This window comes from Anopheles moucheti, chromosome 3 (assembly GCF_943734755.1).
Source record: "Anopheles moucheti chromosome 3, idAnoMoucSN_F20_07, whole genome shotgun sequence".
Classification (NCBI taxonomy): Eukaryota; Metazoa; Arthropoda; class Insecta; order Diptera; family Culicidae; genus Anopheles; species Anopheles moucheti.
In genome coordinates, this window is record NC_069141.1 from 15,023,527 (window position 1) to 15,046,779 (window position 23,253).

Here is a 23,253-nt window from a genome sequence, read left to right on the forward strand (position 1 = left end):
TTGATATTTCGTTTAGCTGATATTTTCATTACCAACGCACGAACTGTTTGAGTTTTTGGAATGACTCCACTCCTTGTTTCTGGGAAAGTTCTTTGATGTATTTAAAATTTTGTCCTTCAAACTTCCCAACACCAGCACAAAGAGGTTTATCAAATTTTACATTCACGGTGTCGTCGTTATCGAGGGCCCACTGATGGTGGAAACCTTAACCAGTAGTAATATCCCCTGCACTGCACGATACAGCATTGATGTTGATTTATGAAGATTCATTTTCCGGAAATCGGCTCGCGCTGCGCTGGCCATCAGTTACGTACAGCTACTCATGGTGCACAGTTTCCCTTTTTCTTCGCACGAAGCAACCGATGGAAGCGCTCTGGCCGGGCCTCACGTCCCGCTCGGTAAACTCGTATCGGTGGCTTTGGTTTTATGTAAAAGTGTTGAAGAAATGGAACCATCAACGTGGAGAAGCTGGATGAGTACCGGAGGAAAAAAGAGTTATTAAATGTGCAAAAGGTTGGGCCCATAAATTACTCTTCTTCCGTCTACCATAACGCTTGTGGGCCCGATCTGGAGACCCGATCCAGACATCCCGTCGCGCATCACTCACTTGCGAGGTATGGAGAGCCACAAGCACGTACACGATTGGCCAAAAAGAATCACCCGCAGTTAAGATCGGAGCACCTCGTCGGAGGGCCCCTGCATGGCCGTGTACCATCCACGGAAGCTCTAGAGCTGGACAGAGTGGCCAACGCGAAGGTTACCATTTCCACGTGATGGGCGATGGACGCATGGGTGCCGATGGGTGCGATGGAGTGCGGCGTAATTTTTTAAACGATTTGAACATTTCTTGATTATTCTTCAGTTATTGATTAATTGGAGCTTGCCAGCGCGTTGAAATATGGTGCATCGTTTCGTTGGTTCTCACCCTGTTTCGCTTTGGTGCATGTACTGCCTGGACGGGGCAAACGAGTTCCAGCGAGTGCATTCAACGCTATCGGACGATCGTTGCATGCAGTCGTCGGCACGAAGGAATAACGCCTCCATCTCGCTTTACATCGCTGCTCAAGGCAACTTCCTTCCGTTGGCTACCACCTGGTAGGCGATGTGCAACGTGCAAAAAGACCGGTTCCATAAGTCCGATCGGTTTGTCGCCATGACTGACGCCCTGGGTGCGCGGAACATTTGACCATTCACCACTCGATGGGCACATTGGAGAGTATGCGACATTTGTTGATGTCACACGAGTGATAGCTTTGTCGGATGGAGTATGGTTTATTGTTGAAAAACGAATGAACTACAAAAATCCATACATTCAAAATTTAGGAAGACTCGATGTTTTATGTTGAATGTAAATAAATCGGTCTAAAATTCGTTTGAATGTACAAAAGTTGTATCACATGTACGATGTACGAATAAAGAACTTCCAAACTACGAAGGAATACCTGTAACAAATAAGCATCGACACACGCATCGTCTTCATCATTGTCAATGCGCTTAGTTCCAATCAGTCCGCCAGATCGCCATACTTTTCCATGTGTTGGGCAGGAGGCAAAGATACGAAGCTAAATGAGAGACGGAAAACACCGATATGAGTTATGTGAATTTAAACAATATAAAGGTACTGATTATTTGATTTATGGCCGTACACCACCCCACATCTTGTTCGGACATGCGGCTGAGGAGTGCAGGGATGAAGTTCTTAGCAGCAGCAACAGCGGCCGTATCAAGCCGGGGTCTCATATTTGGCCACTGCTGGCGGGATATTCAATCTGCTGCGTCCAGTGGCGGACTGTGGGAATCGTTCAGCGGGCGGTGAAAGCGAAGAGGCAAGAACGATGGTCAGAAAAATGATGCGTTCGGTAGATCTTTCACTCTTTCCCGTGTTCTCGCATTCCCTTTCTTCCTTCTGATTGAAGATGTTAAAAGCGGAACAGAAACGAATTAACAACTTCTCTTTGCTGCGGCGTGTTACAAGTTATTTTCCGTTTTTCAAGCGTGATGTGGAATTGTTTGAGAATTTAAATCTTGTTTTGTGCGCAAAATAGTTTGTGCGACTGTTCATTTGAGCTCCTTAACTTCAGGAAAATGCAACGCTTGCATCAAAAAACGCTTCAACGTTTCGTTTACGCTCAGAGATTCTCATTTCGTACCGAGTGACCGATGTGAGAATGTGGCCAGATATATATTACATTACTCGTCCACCTCACTCGATCACATTTCTTTAAGGACATCCCAAGCCTTCTAGGAGCGCATTGGTTTACCGACGTCGATACTACAAACGACAACAATGGACAGCAGGGTCGGAGGGTTGAAGTACGCGTATTATTAACTCATATCGCCGGGAATAGACTTTAATTAATAGCGATAATTTATCTTCTCACCCATCTACGCAAGGAAGCAAGCGAGCAAATGGAAGGTTTCGTGAAGGTGTTCTTCGCAGTGAACACGTATGTTCGGTACAGTATAAGTAGAAGTGCATCTACGGACCGAGAAGAAGGGAATATAGGAATAACATAATTTACGAAGAAGGACCCAAGCATTGACAGAAAATCGACATTGCTGTGAACACACACGTGAGAAAAAACGTTGAACCTTAAAGCAGTTCCTTTTCAAATCCATCTTGGGTCCAAGACGCTATCGCTTCCTTTGCTCGTCCATCTCATGAAACAACCTATCCCGTAAAAGAACGATGGAAGAGTTTTATGCCAGCCGTCAGTCATTATTCAAACCATTGACACGACCATTCGTTTCGTGCGATGGTCGCCATGTTTTGACTACTCGGTGTAATTTACCTTGAGCTGAATAAACTGAAAGATTTGTTCCTCGCTCAAGAATCAATCGCATCGATTTCATCCGGTGGAAACCTCGAGGAGGATGGCTTATGAAGTGTGACCGTCTATCATAGAAGAATTTCATGATCGTTTTTTCTCATTGGACGCGGATGATCACGGTAACGTTTTGTTGCCTTGAATGCAAGCGATCGGTCGGAGGCTTTCCGATAACACGAGTTGTACATTGACAGCAACAAATGGACCATTTTGTGTTGAAGAATATTGCTGAAAAATGATGTAGTGGCTGGAGCAACCCCATTGTTGTGTTTGAATTGCTTAGGAGTCTGTTGATCTTGTTATATGGAAATGTGTATTATTTTATTATGTATTATTTTGTTCAATAAATATAAGGACGGTATGGAAAACGTGTTTTCTGGGGTATGGTAAAATAGTTTATGATAGCATTACTTAGCGATAAATGTCTTCAATGTGTCACCTAAAGAGCCTCTTCGATGGTCACATCAATAAGCTCATAGAAGGACGTTCCTTTGCATGGGATGCTATCAGCAGCAAAAGGTTTTTCTTCACAAGCTATTCCTTTCTATCAGACCTAAAAATACAACGTTTCCGATACGATTCCTGTTGGACTATCCATCGTATTATATTACCTCGTCATCCGTGCGATTTTTCATTTGCTTCAATCGAATCCTCGTCGATTAGAAGGTACTGCACATACGAGTCTCATCCAATTAAATGTTGTTCGACAATTCTTGATAACATTTCATAAACACAAACGTAACGAATGAGATCTTGTAAAACATCAGCTATTAAAGAAACTAAGCAGATGTGACATTTCCTCTCGAAGGTAAAATTCAACATCAGGAAAATTAGAGACACAGTTTTGATTGATTTGCTTCGAGTGTCACACAGAAGCAACGACGGACTGGTTTCCCTTTTCGCTCGCATCTGTATGTGTGTTTCAACGAGCTCATTCGTCAGCGCTCCCCAAAGACTTGCTCCAAACGGAACCAGAACTTTCAATGTCTGATTCCCAAACACCTCCAGGCAGAAAGGAACGAAAGGACGAGCTGGAAAGACACATAACGACCAAAACTCTTGCTGCCCCACCAAATGCAATCGATGATGGACGAATAAAGTTCGAGCGGAGGACCAACCGAGAGGGGGGAGGCCGGGGCTGGCAAATGGACAAGCCGACGGTGACGAATGGAGAAACCATTCGCATGATGAATGCCACGGTTCGTCTCGTCATCAGCGAGCCAGAGTGTAAACGACGGGAAAATAACTAGACCATAATATTTAATATGACGAAAACATCGCTACCGTGCGTGACTGGCTGATGCTCGCGCTGGACCTGGAGGTGATGGATGCCGGCTGAATGAGTGATTTCGGGGACGAAACGTCGCCGTTCGCTCCGGTTGCCGTTTGCTGCTGTTGCGCTTTGGGATTGATGGATGAAAGGGACCAGAAATCCTGGACCCGCTCATCTTTCCTCGCGATGGCACCCATAACTCATCTCATCGTTCCATTCCTCTGGGATTTTACTTTAACCCATAACCTACAAAAATATTTTGATGTAGTTGACCAGATGTAGGGATTCTACATTTTTCTGATATTAAAATTGAAAGCAATCTTAATTCTTTCTTTTAATACTTTATGAATTATTCGCAATATAATTTAAGGTTGTGTTGTTATTTATTTTTAAGGCCTAAAGTTTTAGTCAGCAATAACTACTCATGTTTATTGTTAATTGAGAGTGATGCTGACTTTCTGCTAGATGTGTTGCTTTTGGAGAGGTCAGTAAAACATGGTTGAGCCGAGCGTTGGTTTTTCTCTTTTATCACATGGGTGAAAAATGCGTATTTCTGTACAAAATTTGGTGGCACATTACGTGCAAAATTACCAGGGGTTCTAAAAAATAGAACTACAGTCCTAAATTCTATAAGCATATGCTATGCATCTCACATGCATCGCCTGTGATGGTTAGAGCGTCAGTTTCCAAATGCAGTCACCTTCAGTATTCTTTAAAACAAACAATGCTTTCGCAACCTGTATGAAGTTGAGCATCATGAGCAATATTACAACATATGAAAGAAGGTTTTTTTCAAGCTACTTTTTAGTTAGTGATTGCAGTATATAGCTAAATAATACAACTAAAGATTATCAATATCGGAACTAGTAAATGAACCTTTGTTTTGCTACATTATTTATCATTAACATCAAAAATTGATGTAATGTTTGCGACACGATTGCTACCGACTGCTTTGCAAGCGTTTATAAGATTGCTAGAACTCATGCATAACATTTACCTTTAAATATTGATACTAAGTGAAATGATGTGTTAGTCTTTGCATGACCGTGAACACCATTTTGTATATTACTTTTATGACTAGTAGAACAATTTATTTTTTAAAATTAAAAGTATAAATTGCTAAAGCATAATCAAACACTATCGCACGGATTTTATTTCGGGCATTCATATGCTCCGACATAGACTCAGTTGTTCATCCAGTGTTTATTTGGCAACATGCAGCTCGAGAGGCTTACGATATTTATTTTAATTCACTCATGCCTTAGTGTGACGCTAATTGAAAAGCTGGTATTTCACATTGAAGATACTATTGCTTTACTTAAAAAGAGTTCAATTAGTGCTGTAGATATCTGGGTTAGTATACCGAATGGTGGACCGAACGAAACTGATTGGGTAATACCACTGCAAAGGTTACTGTCTTTCCCGAATACGGGAAAAATCATTTTCACCCAATCAAATGGTTCAACCCCCATTATAAATGTTATTGATGAGTTGCCAATGCCGATCGTTATGATTATTTTCGTGTCTGAGGTACATTCTTTCTTTTGGATTTCCAACTTTAAACTTTACTCCACTAATATAACAATTTCTTTCCCTCCCAGAAACTCAATTTAACGTTCGGGAAATGGTTGCTAGCAATCGTTACAAAACACATGAGAATGAAGATTATAGTTGTGATAGATGTGAAAACACCGATGGATATTGCAACTATTACCAAAGCATTATTAGTGCATGGTTTCATTGACGTCTTGTACTTTACCTACAGCAGACAATATCATCAAATACTACCAGTAACATATCATCCGCACCTAAAAAAGTATCATACTCGTTCTTTCCACGAGATTCACGATTTTTTTCCTAACTATCACTCAAATTATTACGGTGAACAAGTGAATGTATCGTGCATGGCAGCTGCACCGTTTATTGATTCCGGGCTGACCAGTAACAAAGTGTCTGGTATTGATATTCGTTTATTGTCTACGTTTGGCCGTGTAGTTAATGTACATTTTAATGTCGTCGTATCGTTTCATTCCAAAAGCGCTGTGGATAAGTTCCTCGCCAAAGCACGCGAAATCAATACTGTTATTTGGCTAAATCGGGCATCATGGAAAGAAGTACCGAAATCTTTCATTCCCGTACCTGATTTAATCCAATTCGTTATCATTGCACCGTGTGGACAACCGTTGACGATACCGGAAGTCTTTTTGAGACCACTTACACTAGCATCCTGGATGCTGTTACTGGTAATAGTTGTGTTAAGTTTTCTTGTGATGTGGAATAGTGGTCAATATTTCCGTAACGATCTTATACTGCTTCCCTTTTGCGGCCTCGAACGGTACAATCTCAATGAAACGAGAACGTTAGAAAAAATGATCGTCGTCAGCTTGATGGTATTTTATTTTCTGATTCAAAGCGGATATGAATCCATCATCATTTCGCTGATATCAGATGTTCCGTTTCATCCAAACATTGAATCATTCGAACAATTGAAACAGAGTCAATTGCCAGTTGTGATTTATGAACGGGACAACGCGCAGTTTTTCAAATCTTTCCTGGAGCAAAATAATATTACAGTCAATGTTGTGAATTCTACTATAGTGAACGTGTTGCAAAGCGACGCTGCCACACTGCACAATTATCGATCTGCAATCAATCTAATAAATTGGTCCGGAGTTTACGATTTTACTCACAATCGCCGAAAGTATAACATTCTGAAGGAAACGTTCGCTGCTCATCCATCTGGCTTCACATTCCTACGGCGGACAATGCTGCAGGAGTCATTTGAAAAGCACGTGAATGCCGTATTTGAATCAGGTTTATTTCTTCACTGGTCGTCACAGCGTCAGAAAAAGGGTCAGATAGGGACGGATTTCGGTGTCGAAAACGAAGATAGTGATATTGTAAAGTTTGGTGATCTCGCCCCATTCTGGGCAGTGATCGGTGTAGGTTGGTCGTTAAGCATTTTTGTATTTATACTAGAGAAGTTTACAAATTTAAGAATGGAATTAGAAATGAAAGCCCCTCATCGCGCATCAAATGATACCGAAGAGGTTCATACCCTGTTTACTAGGCATAAGATGAGTTGTGATTATTTAGAGTCAGTATAAATAAAATGCTCCTCCATTGTTAGCATATAACATTAGATTTTGAGTGCAACGTACCACTCAAATAACTGATTGTTTGTTGTTTTAACGTTTGATTGTTTCAAATAATCAAAAATAAATAATTATTTATCTACTTTCCGAAATTTTACCTCCCGCTGTAACTTACAACAACGACTATTCCCATATGGTACACTACTAACAAAATGCGTAGCAAAACACACTTTGAATTCCATCATTCCTTATTCAAATTAGTCATCCTAGATTGTGTTCCTTAAATCTGTTAAATTTATTTGCATTAAATGGCGTCTCTGAAGAGCACATAATAAATCATACAAACTATGACTTTTAAGGAAAACGTCAAACTTTCGTGGTCGCCATATATTAACGATGTCACCAGGCAATTCCCTCAGAAATCAGTGACCAACATGTGAATAAAGATGACCATGCACTGACGAATGACAGCCGTGGGATGCTAAAATTAATGTTGAACTCCCAATCCATTGCATTGATGGAATGAAACACAGAATGCAGTGAAGCATAAGTGTTGATTAGATGTAAAACTACAGCAACATACGAAAGAGAGAGAGAGAGAGAGGTGTAATAGATCTGGAAAATTTAATTAAGTCCCGTGTGATAAGATAAACGTGATAAACGTGTGATAAAAAGCTCCATCACTCGATGTCCTCCTTTATCCTTTACCTCGGTGTGGTTTACCTTTTTTCATGTCATATGCAACATTTATTTGATATAGCAGCACAATCAATAAGTATACATCAAATACTTAGAAAATTGCACATTTTATCCCATCTTCGTCACCGTCTTACAATGTATGTACGGTCCTGAAAATGGTTTTATTAATACATAATTTTAGCCTTAATGCCCAGACTACCATATGTTTTGATGCAACTTGTATTCATGTTCATAACCAACAAAGGTACTCTAATGCTACTTACTTTACTATAATCAGTGTCAATATTTTCTCTCATTGATTCGATTGTGGTTACGGGAAACATGTTTTGCTGTTCATGCCAATACCGTCCCGGTGGACAGTATCACTATTCCGAACCATCCGCTGCGCGAATCTAATCTAATTTTTTCCCACCCATCCATTCCACTGAACCGATCATATGGGATTGAAATAATGAACACAAAAAACGGGAATAGTCAATAGTTAATTATTGAAAATGTGACGTTGAATTGGTTAAACCGCATTTTGCTCGCAGTGCATCGTAATTTACTTACACGTGGATGTTTGTGATTACGTAAAAGCTAGACGTTTAATTCGTAATTTATTAAAACTGGTTATGTTAACTGTATCGTTTATCGGGAGCAAACAATTCAAGCTCATTGACACGGTGACTTAATCAGGAAGATGTTCACCATTACTACTCAAGAAACTATATCAGCAAGCTACCATGTGAAGCGATAGGTCTATCGATGTGATAATTTATGTTCTACTAACGCAATGGTGTTTATGTCATTTTATATCATTCTACATGTTGATGACAAACAGCATCACTCCCGTACTGTTTCACTCTCTGTTCTCGGTGTTCGGCCTTTGTTTCTTATTTCGATTCAACATGTATTGCTTTGTATCAATCGAAATGATTGAACGTTTTCAAACACTTAAAACGATTTTTTTTCTAAACGATGCATATAAAATAACCAACCAGAAAACTACGATTGATGCAGTGGTGATTTTATGAACCGTTGTTAAATCACATGATTGATGGAGACGCATGGTGCGCTATAAAAATGTTTGATCACGGTTAGTCCGCACTCGTAACTTGGACTGGTGGCTGGTTATTAGGTTTTTGATGGATTATGAAAAATATCAATTCAACATTCTACATTCCAAATCCAAAAAGCTACGAAATGAATTTCGTAATTAAATTCTAATTCGGTTCTAGTTTAGAGGAATTATTTTAATTTTAAAAGAATACACAACAATCGTGTTATTCCAATTTGTGTTTTGTTTAAGAATGTTTTAGTTTTAATGTTTTTTGTGAAAGTCCTGTAAACAAAGCTTTAACACGTGTAAACAAAGCTTTAACAGCAGCTCATTAAAAATCAAAGTATTCCGCTAATAATGTACCACTACAGAATTGTCATGGCATCTTCAACTCAATCACATTTAGCGCTGCAATGAGTGATCACGGAAATATATTACAAAATGCTATGTGATGACCGTAATAAATTGTAAAATTAGCTACATCCTTTATTCAACAGAGCAATGAATGCGACTTGCGTATGGATGATAAATATAGTTTTCTTCATCTTATTACTTACATTGTTTATTTCATTGTTATTGGTATACATTGTTTATTAAAATTATCACTCATGTACAAGGAAATCCCGAAACTTGTGTGAGTGTGTAACCAGAAGATTACAAAAAGTGTGACACCTCATTTACAGCTTATTGTGATGACGCTGTTATCATGCTGGCGAAAAACACTATACGCTACAATTAACCAATAGCTGTGATTGTATTTCTGAAGCGTTGTTCTTCAGCCAAACCAGTTTATGCGCCAATGCGAAACAAAGTGAGAAGCAACGAAACGAAAGAACATTATTCACTGCCTTCGCAGGTCCCAATTAATCAACATCAAGAGAATAATCAAGAAACTTTAAAATGTTTAAAAATACACGTTCAAACAGTCGATCCTTTCGGACACCATTGTACTCGCTTATACTTCGAACAAAAATTCAGTAAAGCCTCACTAGTGCAACTCCTAAGTACGAATATCGTAAATGAATAATGCCAAATGGATGGAAAGAATTGCATCACATGTCCAATGGAACAACACAGTAACCGAAGAGTGCAGCATGTGGTGGAGAATTGAAGAGTAATTTATGGGTTTCTTCCTTACGTTGATTTAATAACTCTCTTTCTCTTCACCTCATCTGGTTTGCTCTGAAGGAAACGTGTTACATAAGAAGAATATTCCCACTTAAACATAAATCGTAAGCCTCTTAAGTTTGGAATTCTACCGGTTGTATCAAGGTGCACATTTTATTTTGATCAAAAGGGGAAAAAATCTCGTGCAGTTTAAGATTGAATGCGGTTAGTAAGGTTCAGCTAAAAATCAAGTACCATAAATCAAAATCAATTCTTATCATTCAGTGCCGCAAATATTACGCACGGTTGAGCTTCGCCGTGATTGCAATCCTTCATCAATTAACATTGTAAATGGGATATGAAATTTCGTTGTGTGCTTTCAAATTTTCATACCGAACAATCTAATTGTACCAAGCAGATAGATCGTCAGTGTTTGCTACTGAAGGCGACAAGCAACGAGGCACGGACACTGTCCAATCAAGCCCTTTAGCATAATGCTGTGTACAGCATGTTTACAAGATTATTACAAATTACGTCAGCCTCGAATGGTATTCGGATATCTGTAAGTCCTGGTTTGCAATATCCGATAATCGATTGATAAATACCGCTGCTGGAGTGTAGAAAAATGTGATGCGATTTAACTTACAACCCGACGCCAGACACGCCTGGTGCGAAGCTGCACGACGTCGTAAGACTACCTGGAAATATCACACTCTTACTGCGAGAGTGACAATGATGCAATGGTATCGCATATGCATCGAACGTTCATTACGTTTTTAAGTTGCCGCCCTGTGAGCAAGCAGACGTGCAGTGGGCAGACTTGCAGTGTACAAACACGATGCAAAATTATACCCATTTATGATATGCTAAATATTTTCCGGTACACGGCTACGAATGCGTTTGTTCGTTTGTTCTTAGACCGGTTCCTGCGAAGGGCCGGATGTGTAGGAGCGCACGTGCTGGAAGCATTCTTTTTTCATTGGCTCGTTTGTTGTGCCGTGAACCGCTTATGGCTAAGATATTATTTATTCACATCATACCCATGTAGAGCAAATATAGCGCCTACGAATTCCGATGCCCCCATAATTAATAACGCTAACGAATCAATTTATAATCATACCGGGTATGTTGCCTTTCCTCCGAAAGGTAAAACACGATGGAGGATAAAGTTCTTTGGCTTGATAAGTTTCCCTGTCACTAACACGCATCATTTGGAAGAATAAAGGCAGTTTTTTATGTCATATCTGTATTGATGGAACAAGAACATAATAACTTTTGATAAACTAGCAGAGTTATTAATAACTTTGCTAAATAACATGTAGTTTTATGTTGAAATAATCTTTTTGTTTTGTGTGGAGACAAAGAATCTAAAAATTATGCCTTACTGTCGCTATTTGATTATGTAGTTTATATTAATAAAGATCACCTATATCAATACTGCTCATATTCAGATTGTTTTTCTAATTCTGTTGTTAAAATTAAAGGAAACTACAAGAAGTCATTCTGCTCAAATAATCCTCTTTAACTTGACAGAGCACAGCAAAACAACTTTGAGTCCTGCATGGACATTTTATAGCACATCTACTTACCGGAAGCTAACTAATTAAAGTTTCCAAGAAAATGTTGATTTCGACGCAAAGCATATTGGTCAGCGCACATAACATTCCCCATCAATAGCCTGTTGATGGACAAAAGACCATCACAGCGTTGTTTGACATCGTTAATGAAAATTAATTTTTGGTAGTGTCAGTCCCAGTCGCTCTGCCTGCTTGACGAGCGAACCGACCGAAACTGGACAGGAAGCATTTTTAATGATAATTTAATTGAACGAGACCAAGGTGCTTTTTATGCGAGCACACGATTCGATAACTGTCATTTTGAATGATAATTTGCCCAATGATGACCGCCATCCTAAGCGTGCAACTGTGCATGGACGTGCGGAAATTGGATCAATGTTTGAAATAAACAGCATTTATCAGATGGATAAGATGCTAGGCAGAGCGTCAAACATTTCTAAGCACGGTGTCCGCACTAGGGCAGCAATGTTGAACGATTTGATGACAAAATGCTATCAACTGCTATCATGCCTCATCGACAGGGCCCGAGTCGAAAGGTCTCATTTGCATGGCTGGAACGAAATCAGCACGTGCCTATCACAATCTGCAAACGGCAATGCTGCGTTCCATCAACATTGGTCCGCCTGTTTCGCATCGCGGCTATCTCGGCGAAGATAATTTAATTACAAATATTTAATCGTTAACACGCGGCTCACGGCTGAAACTTGTGAAGCATCGACAATGGCAGACACGCACAAGAACACAGGACAGGAGTTTGATGTCATTGAAAATAATTAACGAAATTGTGTTGCGACTGTTTGGCAGTAAAATTTTGTAACACTTAGACTGATTGCGTCCATTAGACATCAACGCCGACTTCACTAAAATTGTTTGTTAATAGCATCATTTTTATATCGTCAGTGCAATAATAAAAGCTATCAACACAGGAGGACCAGACCACAGCCGTTTAGCCACATCACAAGAGACATTCCGAAAATTGGTCTGTTTTGTTTTAGGCTACATTGCAAGGAATCCTTACGATATTTTTTCATCGTAACAAACAAATTTAAACCCCGGTCAACCTGGGAGGATCAATAGTCATATTTAAGATAGTCATGTACAATGAAAAGAAGCGAAGAATTTCCTACAGCGAATGAATCAAGTACAGAAAGGAGAAAAAATAGATTATGTCCTTTGCGTGCTTGCTGTTCTTGCATGACCCCACTCTGACGTGTCGCATCTTATTTTGGCCAAACCATCGTCGAATGACCGCTCCAGCACGCTGTCCAGCGTCGGTCAAATGTCGTGTCGGTGGGTGAAACCGTCATCTCCATGTTGGATGGTCTCGAGAAAGGCAAAAGATGCGCTGATTGCTCGGAGGAATGGTGGCAACACATGGTGAACGATTTTCCTGGGACAGAGAGATCCGTCCAAAATCGACCACCTATCTGCTGTGTTCTGAAGCATAAAAATCACCGGTATTGATTTTCCATCCAGTCCTTTACCTAGTTAGATATATGGAATGCATTGTTTTACCCATTCGTTTAAATTTTTATCACGTTATGTTTACTTGTACAAGAATACATCCCTTTTCATATTCTTTTTTAAATACTCATTGTTCTAATCAATAGGTTCTGTTTAGTGATATTATCATTTTTAAAATACAAATAAAATATTAATAGCATTGCTATCAAAATAATGTATAAAACTTCAAAATTATGTAAAAGAACATCAACATTTATAGATTCCACCAGAATTAAGAATGCACTTTTTCCAGACAGAAGAGCATCTCCGCCAGAGTTTATAGTTTCACTCCATTAGAAATGATACGCTTTCCAACCTTTGCATACCTCATTCAAACCTTTCAAACCTGTCAGTCATTCTTGCACGGTCAATACAATTTACGGCACACATTCTTCCAACACTCACTACGAAACAATGCACACTTCATCGCAAGCAGCATAAATAAATCATCCACGTATTGACAGCCCAATTAATAAAACATTCATTCTTTTGTCTGCAGCATTAGAAGCCGAATGGATGAAGCTGTGTGGGCAGACGCACGACATTCACCATTTGTGTCTAACCCGTTCCTCACCAAAATAAAACCCTGTACTTTTCTGCCGGTGAAAGCCATGAGACGAAAGATGCTAGAATAAACAGTAAGATAAGCAACAGAAGAAACCGAATCGTGTATCCTAACATATGGCCGCTTCCCAGTGTGACTTAGAGTCATGATTTTTTGACGCTGTCTATCACTCGGTTCGATCAATCGGTTGATCCTTACCGACTGATGAAAAGAATAACAGTTCTGTTCTACATACGGTGCTGACAGAGATGATGATGATGGAAACTCCAACTCTAGCCTCGTTCCATCATGTACAACCGCAGTAGAATAAACAACGCTCAACACTAGCCTGAGTTAAGAAGCAAACCGCTATCGAAATATCTTCACCCAAGCGAAATATCTATGCTGATGAAAAGATATCTTAACTTTTGGGAACTATTTTGCTGGATAGATGACTTCAAAACTAACGAACTATTTTCTTTCTTCCTTCTCTTAGAATGCCCACAGCAAGACCAGGAAGAGACGGCAACAAGTCTTGAGCATCCATCCGAGACATAGCGCGCGAAATGCCAAAATCTTATCACTAAAGTCACTGAACATTTTATTCGCGTCGAAAATACTTTAATCTCTCAGAGCACCAAACACCACAGACTCGCTTTTTTTTAAACTACCGAACATGACAAAACGAATCAATCAATTTTTCGAATGAATGGACAATCGTACAGAGATGGAGAGTGAGGAAACGCAAACGAAAAAATAAAAACGAATACTTGCCGCTGCTCGCCAACCCGTTTAACATCGATGGATTGATTTGTCGGAAGAATGGAGATGGACAGATCGTACGAAATATCATCCATGCAGTAGAGCATGGGTACGGGTGGAAGTTGGCTCGAATAAACGACGATGACAAGCATGCTTCCGTAGTTCTAATGTTTTTGTTATCCATTTCCTTTCTTTGTACGCTTTTTTATATCTACGAACGTGATGCTTATAAAATACAACCGTCAATAAATATAATTGTAAGTTGTGAGTTATATATGAGTTAGTCATCTCAAGTGTTATTTTCAATAATTGGACGATATTTCATCAACCTCATCACTTTTACCAATTAAAAATAACTATGTTGGCTAATACATTCGAAAAAATATAATAAATCTGTTCTAAATCTTAAATGTTACATGCTTCCACAAAACAACTATCCACAACTTGAATCCTCGTGATCCAAGCTTTAATCGTCTAAACTACAGTAATTGTAGAGAGTGATTACAAATGGTAAACAAAACGCATCAATAAAATGCAATCAATGAAGTGCAGCAATGTGATTATGTGGTAAAATGCACCTAGTGATGGGCAGCCTACACTTGCCTACCACTAATCGCCATGATTTGCCATTATTTATACTCACATATAATAATGTACGTTTGCTTGATTGCACTGCAATAATAGCATTCGCATCGGAACATCCCAGTCTCATCACAAAACTCACACAACGCACCAGAACCGTACCTTGGCATGGAGCAGCAGAAGCACGCTTCACCACATGCATTTAGATGCATCCTTTCGTCTGTCAATAAATATTGCTACCATACCGGATACGGGTATGTATCATAGGCTACCAGAGGCTACCGAGCAGCCGGCCACGTTCGTCCTGGCACCATCTGATGTGAGTGATTAGGAAAATCTGCATGACCGGAACAATTTCTAGACATAAATTATAATTACTATCATTGTGTGTACCGTATCATACTGTACGGTATGGCCGGGTACAGCGAACCAATGTTTTGGCCAGGTTGTACAGTTGCAGCGGAAGGCTTAGACAAAACCAAATGGCGCACGGTCTTCAAATGGTTGGAATCTCGTTAAATTTTCTCGAATTCAATATAAATCAAATCACAATCCGTCCAGATGTCTACTCCTGAATTATTATGCAGTATTGCAAATTGGCATCAACAGTGCGAGATGGCAGTGAAACTTGCAAAATGTTTATAGCATGTTTGCTATATTCTTAATTGAATTGATTTTAAAAGAAAGAATAAAACGAAATAATAGTTCAAAACAAACATTCCGTGAGTTAGCGTGTGGTCATCAGCGACTCAAGTCGGCCCAACAAGCAAAAACTGTAATGATCGACACAAAGGAAATGTATTGAAGATCGATAATGAATCGACAATACAAGACGTTTAGCGATTTAATGATGAATTTGGCAACAGTTTTATATCGTTAATCGTTAATTTTTAATCATTAAAATTGTATTTTAACTTAAAATATTCAAATAAATAAATAAAAGAATAAAAGCTACATGAGGTAATCTTAACCCATATTTCAGTATTCAGGAGAAACCTCAAAAAGCCTCAGTCATTGATAACTTGTCACACATAACAAGACGTGATGACAAAAGTATTACTCAAATGTCGCGGCATCTTCTCCCATTCGGCACGTATGCTACCCCCAACGAAACATCGAAGTTGGTGATGTTTTGATACTTATCGAAAGTGAAAACATTTCCACTTGACAAATGATCCGGCGCTAAGTGATTTATGCCCAGCTCAGGCGGTTTGGTAGGTGTTAGCGATGAAAGAAAAATCAAATCCGACCCACGCCCCATACACCGCACGGAGTGCGGAAAGAATGGGCCCTTTTTTATATTTGCGCCGATTGAAAACGGTGCCGGCAGTGGTAGAAGTTAAAAAAAAATCGGATATTGGCCTCAAACCTTCACATCGAATCTTCTTGCATCCAAAGTACATCAAATGTTGATGCGAAGATACGAGGGAAACCTGTGCCGGGGCAATGTCCCACTTCCGCTTCGCTTTGATGCTATAATCCTCCTCCTTCTCCCGGGTGATTGGATGTCAGAGTGATTGACGCTCGAGTCTCGTGCATGCCTTGTCGAGAAGTATGATTGAGATCGATGGTGAGACAGCGAGACGGGTTCCAGTTTCTTCCAGACCGGAACAAACGGCAAGGTAGGAAGTGTGAGGAAACGTAGGGGAGGGAGGGGGACAATATCATTAGAGTGACCACCGCTTGATGTGACGGGGCCGTATTGAGGTATTGCAATAGTTTACTGCATCGGATGCATCGAGTGAAACCTCACGGACGAGTGCAGTCGGCCGAAAACCACCGACGAAAGCACGCCAAGCCATGGGTTGCACACTTGGCAAAACAAGATGTCAATCATGATTAAAGTTCTTGTCAATGTCAACATCAATTTTTATCCCACGAGCAGCACATGATGTGCTGATGTGCTTTGTGCACGGGAGTAGCGAAAACAAGCGGAATCAGGTCAAAAAGAGACTCGTTGTCAGGTTGCATTATGTCACGTTGAGATTAATTGTACATTATATAAATTTTACAGCAGTCGCCCCATCTGCACGCGTATTGCGCAATTCGTCGGGTTCTATTGACCTCTAAAGGTACGCTCGCGGTACACCAATAACCTTTGACAAGCTCGTTCATTATCTCGGGCAAAATCACTAGAAAATGCGTTGCACGGAGCTCGCTTCATTAGCCATCAAATTTCATTCCAATTAGCTTGGTGGTAGCCAATATTGATCCTTTCACGTGTAAACCGGGTTGACATATGTGTCAGCAGCAGTAACAACAGCAACACAAAAGGGATTCTTGCTATCGGGACAGTGCTCAGTTTCTGCTTGCCACTTGGTGCACAGGTGCATGGATCATTGCGCCGTTGTGAGGTATATTTATATACAGGTCAACTTATTCGTTCACCACGTAAAGCGGTCCTGAGTTATGACGTGGTATGGGTGTGGAAAACTTACCCTACCACATCTTAAAAACGACTATTTTTCATCTTAATCCGTCGCTGGAAATGCTCTTCACACCTTGTCTCGAGCAATGAATGATAGCAGCTAGGTACATTGTTCATGGTTTGGAGTTGCAAAAATGTAAACTGATATCTCCAATTTGTTTTTTTTACAGATTTAACAACAAGGATCGGCAGCTTTTGATAACCGATAGCACGAGCTGAACGTGTTGCGGAATGCTTTTATGAAGTCAAGAATGCTTATGTCTTTAAGCATCACTATCCCTTTTTTGTCGATTTCTCTTGATGATAATTCTACTATTGTTGCTGCTATGCTAATGCTAAAATCATCGAAGAAAAAATATTTATAAATTTGGAGAGCAATTGAAGAAAAGATTTTAGAAAAGTCGTCATTTGCTGTAATATCTTTGCTTGCGAAAAAAATCATAATATCAAAAGTGCGTGAAACTCATGGCATTTCCTTCCATTTGCTGTGTCTGTTGGTCCATAATATATTAGGAATAATATATTTAAAAATTCACAATGTATGAACGATTGAGATATGCATGCACACACGATAACAACACAGTATTTAATGCTGACATCGAAGTAAACAGGACATTCGAATTGTCCTAGATAGATAGATTCATTCGCATTACTGTAGAAAGGGAAACTCGCGAAAACCAACCTGTTGCACGGCGAAGGTTCTGCTCACGAAATACGAAAAACCATTCGAAAAACCGGCCTATCCACTCAGGCTATCCACTCTTGCCTGGAAGTCATCGTGAAGGAAAGCAACGCAATAAAACGTAAATTGTAGTTACAAATGGGCTGAGCTTCTTTTCCCAGTAGACTGCATGTATTGATTTCGTGCATCAAACATTGATTCAAGAGCTCACTGCTTTGACTGATTCTTCGCTTTGACTGAGTGGTTCGCTGATCGTTAAATTAATGAATAAACTATACCACGGCGAAATAGTACAGATGCATCCAGTGGAGGATCAATCCCCTTGGAGGTCCAGGGCGGAATTTTTCAAGGAAGGCCCATATTTTTGCTACGGCATTATCGGTGTTAGGAAGATGTACTTCAAACATGATTTAACAACACCAGCAAAGTCTCGGAAAGAAAGCTCCCTTGCGTACATCTCAGAGTTCTGTTACGTAGCCCTGTAAACGGGCCTAGTAAGCTAGTCCATATATAAACGTTTGTATGCGCTCAGGAGAACCATAACGCCACTACTTGGAGCACATTTTCTACGATTTACGTACATTTACGATTCCTGATTAGTCCAACGCCTTCTACGATTTTTTGCCCAAGGTACAGATTCAAATCAGTTTACTTCTTCAGTAACAATCAGCGAAATTGCGTAGAATCCGTTTTTCTTTTCATGTTGATGTTTAAGACCATTGTTTTCAGATTTGCGATACCAGGAAAACATGTTTATCAAGAGGTGACACCTGCAGCGTGGAATAAATTTTCCCAACACTATTGCATTGCATGCTATCAAACCCGTGAGAGCGATCGCTAGTGTAAGGAAGATGGATAAAACGGAAAGCATCCTTCATCTCGCTCAAACTTTCCGTCGGCTGGTACGAAATTCCATACCAACTAGCTATTTTCAGATTGCCGATACCAGGAAAGCATCCACGGAAGATGTAGCACCTAGTACAGCAATTTTGCTCAAAAACCGCCGAAAGGTATGCAATTTTTAAACACTAACATTCCCGTTGGTCGTGAAAAATTTCTTCGAAAACTACCATTTTGCGAATGTATAGCACCAGGAGAGCATCCACGGAAGCGGTAGCTCCTGGTAATTTTGCCCGCCTAAAGGTATGCAATGTTTAAACACTAACTTTTCATACAAACCAGCTGTTTTCAGATTTCCGATACCAGGAGAGCATGTTTTTCAAGAGGTAACACCTGGTACCAGCCGAGTACCAGGATGTTGCACAACACATGTTGCACAACACATGTTGCGCAACATATGTTGCACACCATATGGTATGCAACATATGTCGCGCAACATCTTACATGCAACATCTTACATGCAACATCTTACATGCAACATCTTACATGCAACAACTTGGTGCTTGCTCGGCTGGTACCAGGTGTTACCTCTTGAAAAACATGCTCTCCTGGTATCGGCAATCTGAAAATAGCTGGTTTGTATGGAAAGTTAGTGTTTAAACATTGCATACCTTTCGGCGGTTTTCGAGCAAAATTGCTGTACAAGGTGCTACCTCTTCCGTGGATGCTCTCCTAGTACTATACATTCAAAAACTGGTAGTTTTCGAAGAAATTTTTCACGACTAACGGGAAAATTAGTGTTCCTGGTTCTGGTGCAATTTCGTTTATAGTTTAAAGTCACAAAGTCGATATTCTTCTCTGCATTTAATTTATCACATAGAAATAAATGTTTTATATAACCAAGGAAGATGTTTCTGACCATTTTTTTACCTTTTCAATTAAATGTTTGTGCTATAAATTGCTCTTCACACAATCGGTACTAATTTTTTGGGGCCCCCAACACGGCGAGGCCCTAGGCGACCGCCTACTCCGCCTACCGTTTGATCCGCCGCTGGATGCATCTACAACTTAGAGCAACTTTTCTCACCTTTCGTATTTCATAACATGCTTTACATTAATACATCAGATAATCCATCAACGCTCCTGCAACTGTTGGTGAAGTTTCCTACGATGAATTGCATGGTGAGGTTTTGTTACAATTTATTATTTTGAGGGTACTACATTTGGCGGAACATGAACAACTGGAGCAGCATAATACGGATGAGAGGAAATATTGAAATGTCATAAACATTTATAGGAATATTCTTGTTCAAGAACACTGAAAGTTATAGAGACGTAAATTTTCACGAATTACCGAAGAAGTGAGAAGTGAGTAGTCTCTCCGGTGGTTTTATACAACAAAATCATCACTTTCTCTTTTCTATTACAATTAACATAAAACATAACAAACCGCTGACCATTTTCGGAAAAGAAGCTAACCCTTGTTTATGATCACAGAACTTAATCAATAAACCATTCCTTGCCACTGGCATAAAACGTCCACTGACCCTTGCAGACCATGAATTCCTGGAACGTTGCGATCAGTGAATTGTCGTCAGCAAGTCCAGCACTGACCGACAAATGGGTTTCTGATGGGTTCCGATCGACCCATGATGATCACAAATTAAGAGCCCATCTTATCCCAGCTCTGCTTTGATTGCCATGCCAATCCAATCTACCTGCTTTTGTTTTGTTTTTCAGCTTACCAGCGCGTGAAAGGAGACGGGAAGATGTGTCCGTCGGTGGATTTATGTTTATTGAACCGGTATCGTTATCAATTCTTCATACAATTCTCTCTCAAACATCCAATCCGATCGCGATCCGGGTGATGGTACGAGATTGTCTGAACCCAAAGAAACAGGAAATTGCCACACCGATTAAACGAAATGGAACAATATAAAACAAAATGAACGACAAGTCGAATCTCAAATCGATCGCGCGCGCAAAAAAAAATTATTTCATCCGATCAATAAATGTAAATTATATTCCACGGGAAGTAAATAACATCAAACCCGTGCACGGTGTTACCGGCATTTCGAGGACTTTTCCCTCGTTTCTGCCTTCAAGACACCATCAATCTTTTCACCTGCTCGAGTAGTTTCACACAGTAAAAGGCAGCGCGGTTTCATTCAAACGACACCGATCTTCAAAAGCGCATCGAATCGACGACGTTGATAAGCTAATTTATAGACCTGCTCCGCTACACTTAAGTTGTGTGTTTAATCTGTTTCGACTGCGTCCAAGCACGACACTAGCGCATTGAGGTGAGTTATTTGAGGAGTTGACATTTGGCTTGCGGAGAGATTGTGCTGTGACTGTTTTTATTTAACACGAATCATTCCACTATTCCGGAATACTAAAGGGAAATGTTATAGGGAAAACAATTATTCATTCATTTTAATAAAACCATGTAACTTTCTTCGTGTAGGGGATAGCAATTGTCGCAAATTTCTCAGATCGAATTAAAATTGAAAATTAATCATCACTTTTGGCATTATGCTACCCAAGTGTTAATATTTTCCAGCTCAAAAATATGTACTGAAATGGCTTTAAAGTTGTAACAAAAGTATCTTTTCCTAACACATCAAAACATAAGAAATTGGGTTAAGAACGAAAATCGATGCAAAACTTACAACTATCATTCAATGACTGTTTTTATTGTGTCATTTTTTAATGAAGACTATCACATTAAATATTCTGGAAACGCTGTCCGCTCCCAAAGGGTGGGACGTATAAATAAAGGTGTAACGTATATCCGATCTGTTCCACGTAGAATGAGCGCAAATATAATAATTAAATTATCTGCAGCGTACTTTAATTGGAAAGTATAATTAAAATACCCTCGCAGGGCATTAAGTACAGCGATGATTTAATGATGGAAGAGAGACAATGTCATGTTTTGCATGTACATGTTGTGACTCTCGGAAATTGATAACAATATTATTTAAAAAAAAAACTATAGGCAAATCACATAAAAACAGTTCCGCGAGTAATACAAAAATATGTACTACCTGCAATAAAGTCAATGTCGTGTGCAAGCTGGCAACAATTAAAAACAATCTGATGCAGACAATTATTGCTCGGTATTATTATTTCGGTACCAAATCAATCCATATTTACACCACATCCGAATGGTACTGTCACCCACCACCGGCAAACACTTGCACGCGTCTGTTGGGGACGGAAACGCTCTTGAAATAATTCCTGCTAGCTGATTACCTCAGACACTTTTACTTCATTATGCAGCCATCATAATTACTGCGCCCCAAAATGGGGTCTCGCCGGTGTATGTGTTTAACCTGCGGCTGCATTACCGGTTGAGGAGTGAATATGAAATGAGGTTTGGAAACGATCCGAACGGTGCGAGCGGCAGCAATGGGTCAAACGTGCAGCAATGGGGTGGAGTGCAGAAACTCCAAACACATTGGGCAAACACTCCCAGGGACATCCGTTCCGCAGGCGCTCTTCTATCTGTCCTCATCAGAATATTCTGGTGGTCATATTTTTCAACACTTTACAGTCCTTCACAGTAAATACGAAAATGAGGAAAAAACCAACAAATGCCAGCCTATCGTTTGCTTTCTACCCTGATACACACCCGAAAATGGGAAATGTTCGTGATCAGCGCGTATAAAGTGTGTTGATAAATTAATTTCGTTGCTCCTGCGGAACTCCAGGCTAGAGTAACGCACCAGAATCGGAAGTGTTCCGAGAGGTGTGCAAGACCACCCAGTAGCCTTCACTGTAAGGATTTTCGAATTATATGACAAATATGTGATATAGTAGGGACATTTCTCAGAATTGTAAATTTTATCATAAACCTGTCGAGCTTGTATAGAAATTTATTGAATAATGTTTGTGTTGTACACTAAATACGGGCTCCAGTTAGTTTACAGGTTTCGGTAATCCATATAATAAAAAATAATACTATTCCCGCTTCACACCAAACATTCCAAATCCCGCAAATAAATACAATTCACTCAAAGTTCGAAACAGAAAGAAATAATTTTAGAAAACCGTTGTAATAACTCGCCCCATGTTAATCTCGATGCCTTCGTTCTCCATTCCATTACGATTCCCGGTTCGTTTTCTACCATTCTGCCACCGTTTGTCACCCTGGGTTCTGTATTCAACCTAGAATTTATGCATTCCAAACTTTCGTGTATTTTACGTGCTGTTTTACGACTCTTCTGCATACGTTGGCACCTTTCCAACAGATTCGTTCTCGCTTTTACCACGGTCCCGGCGATTC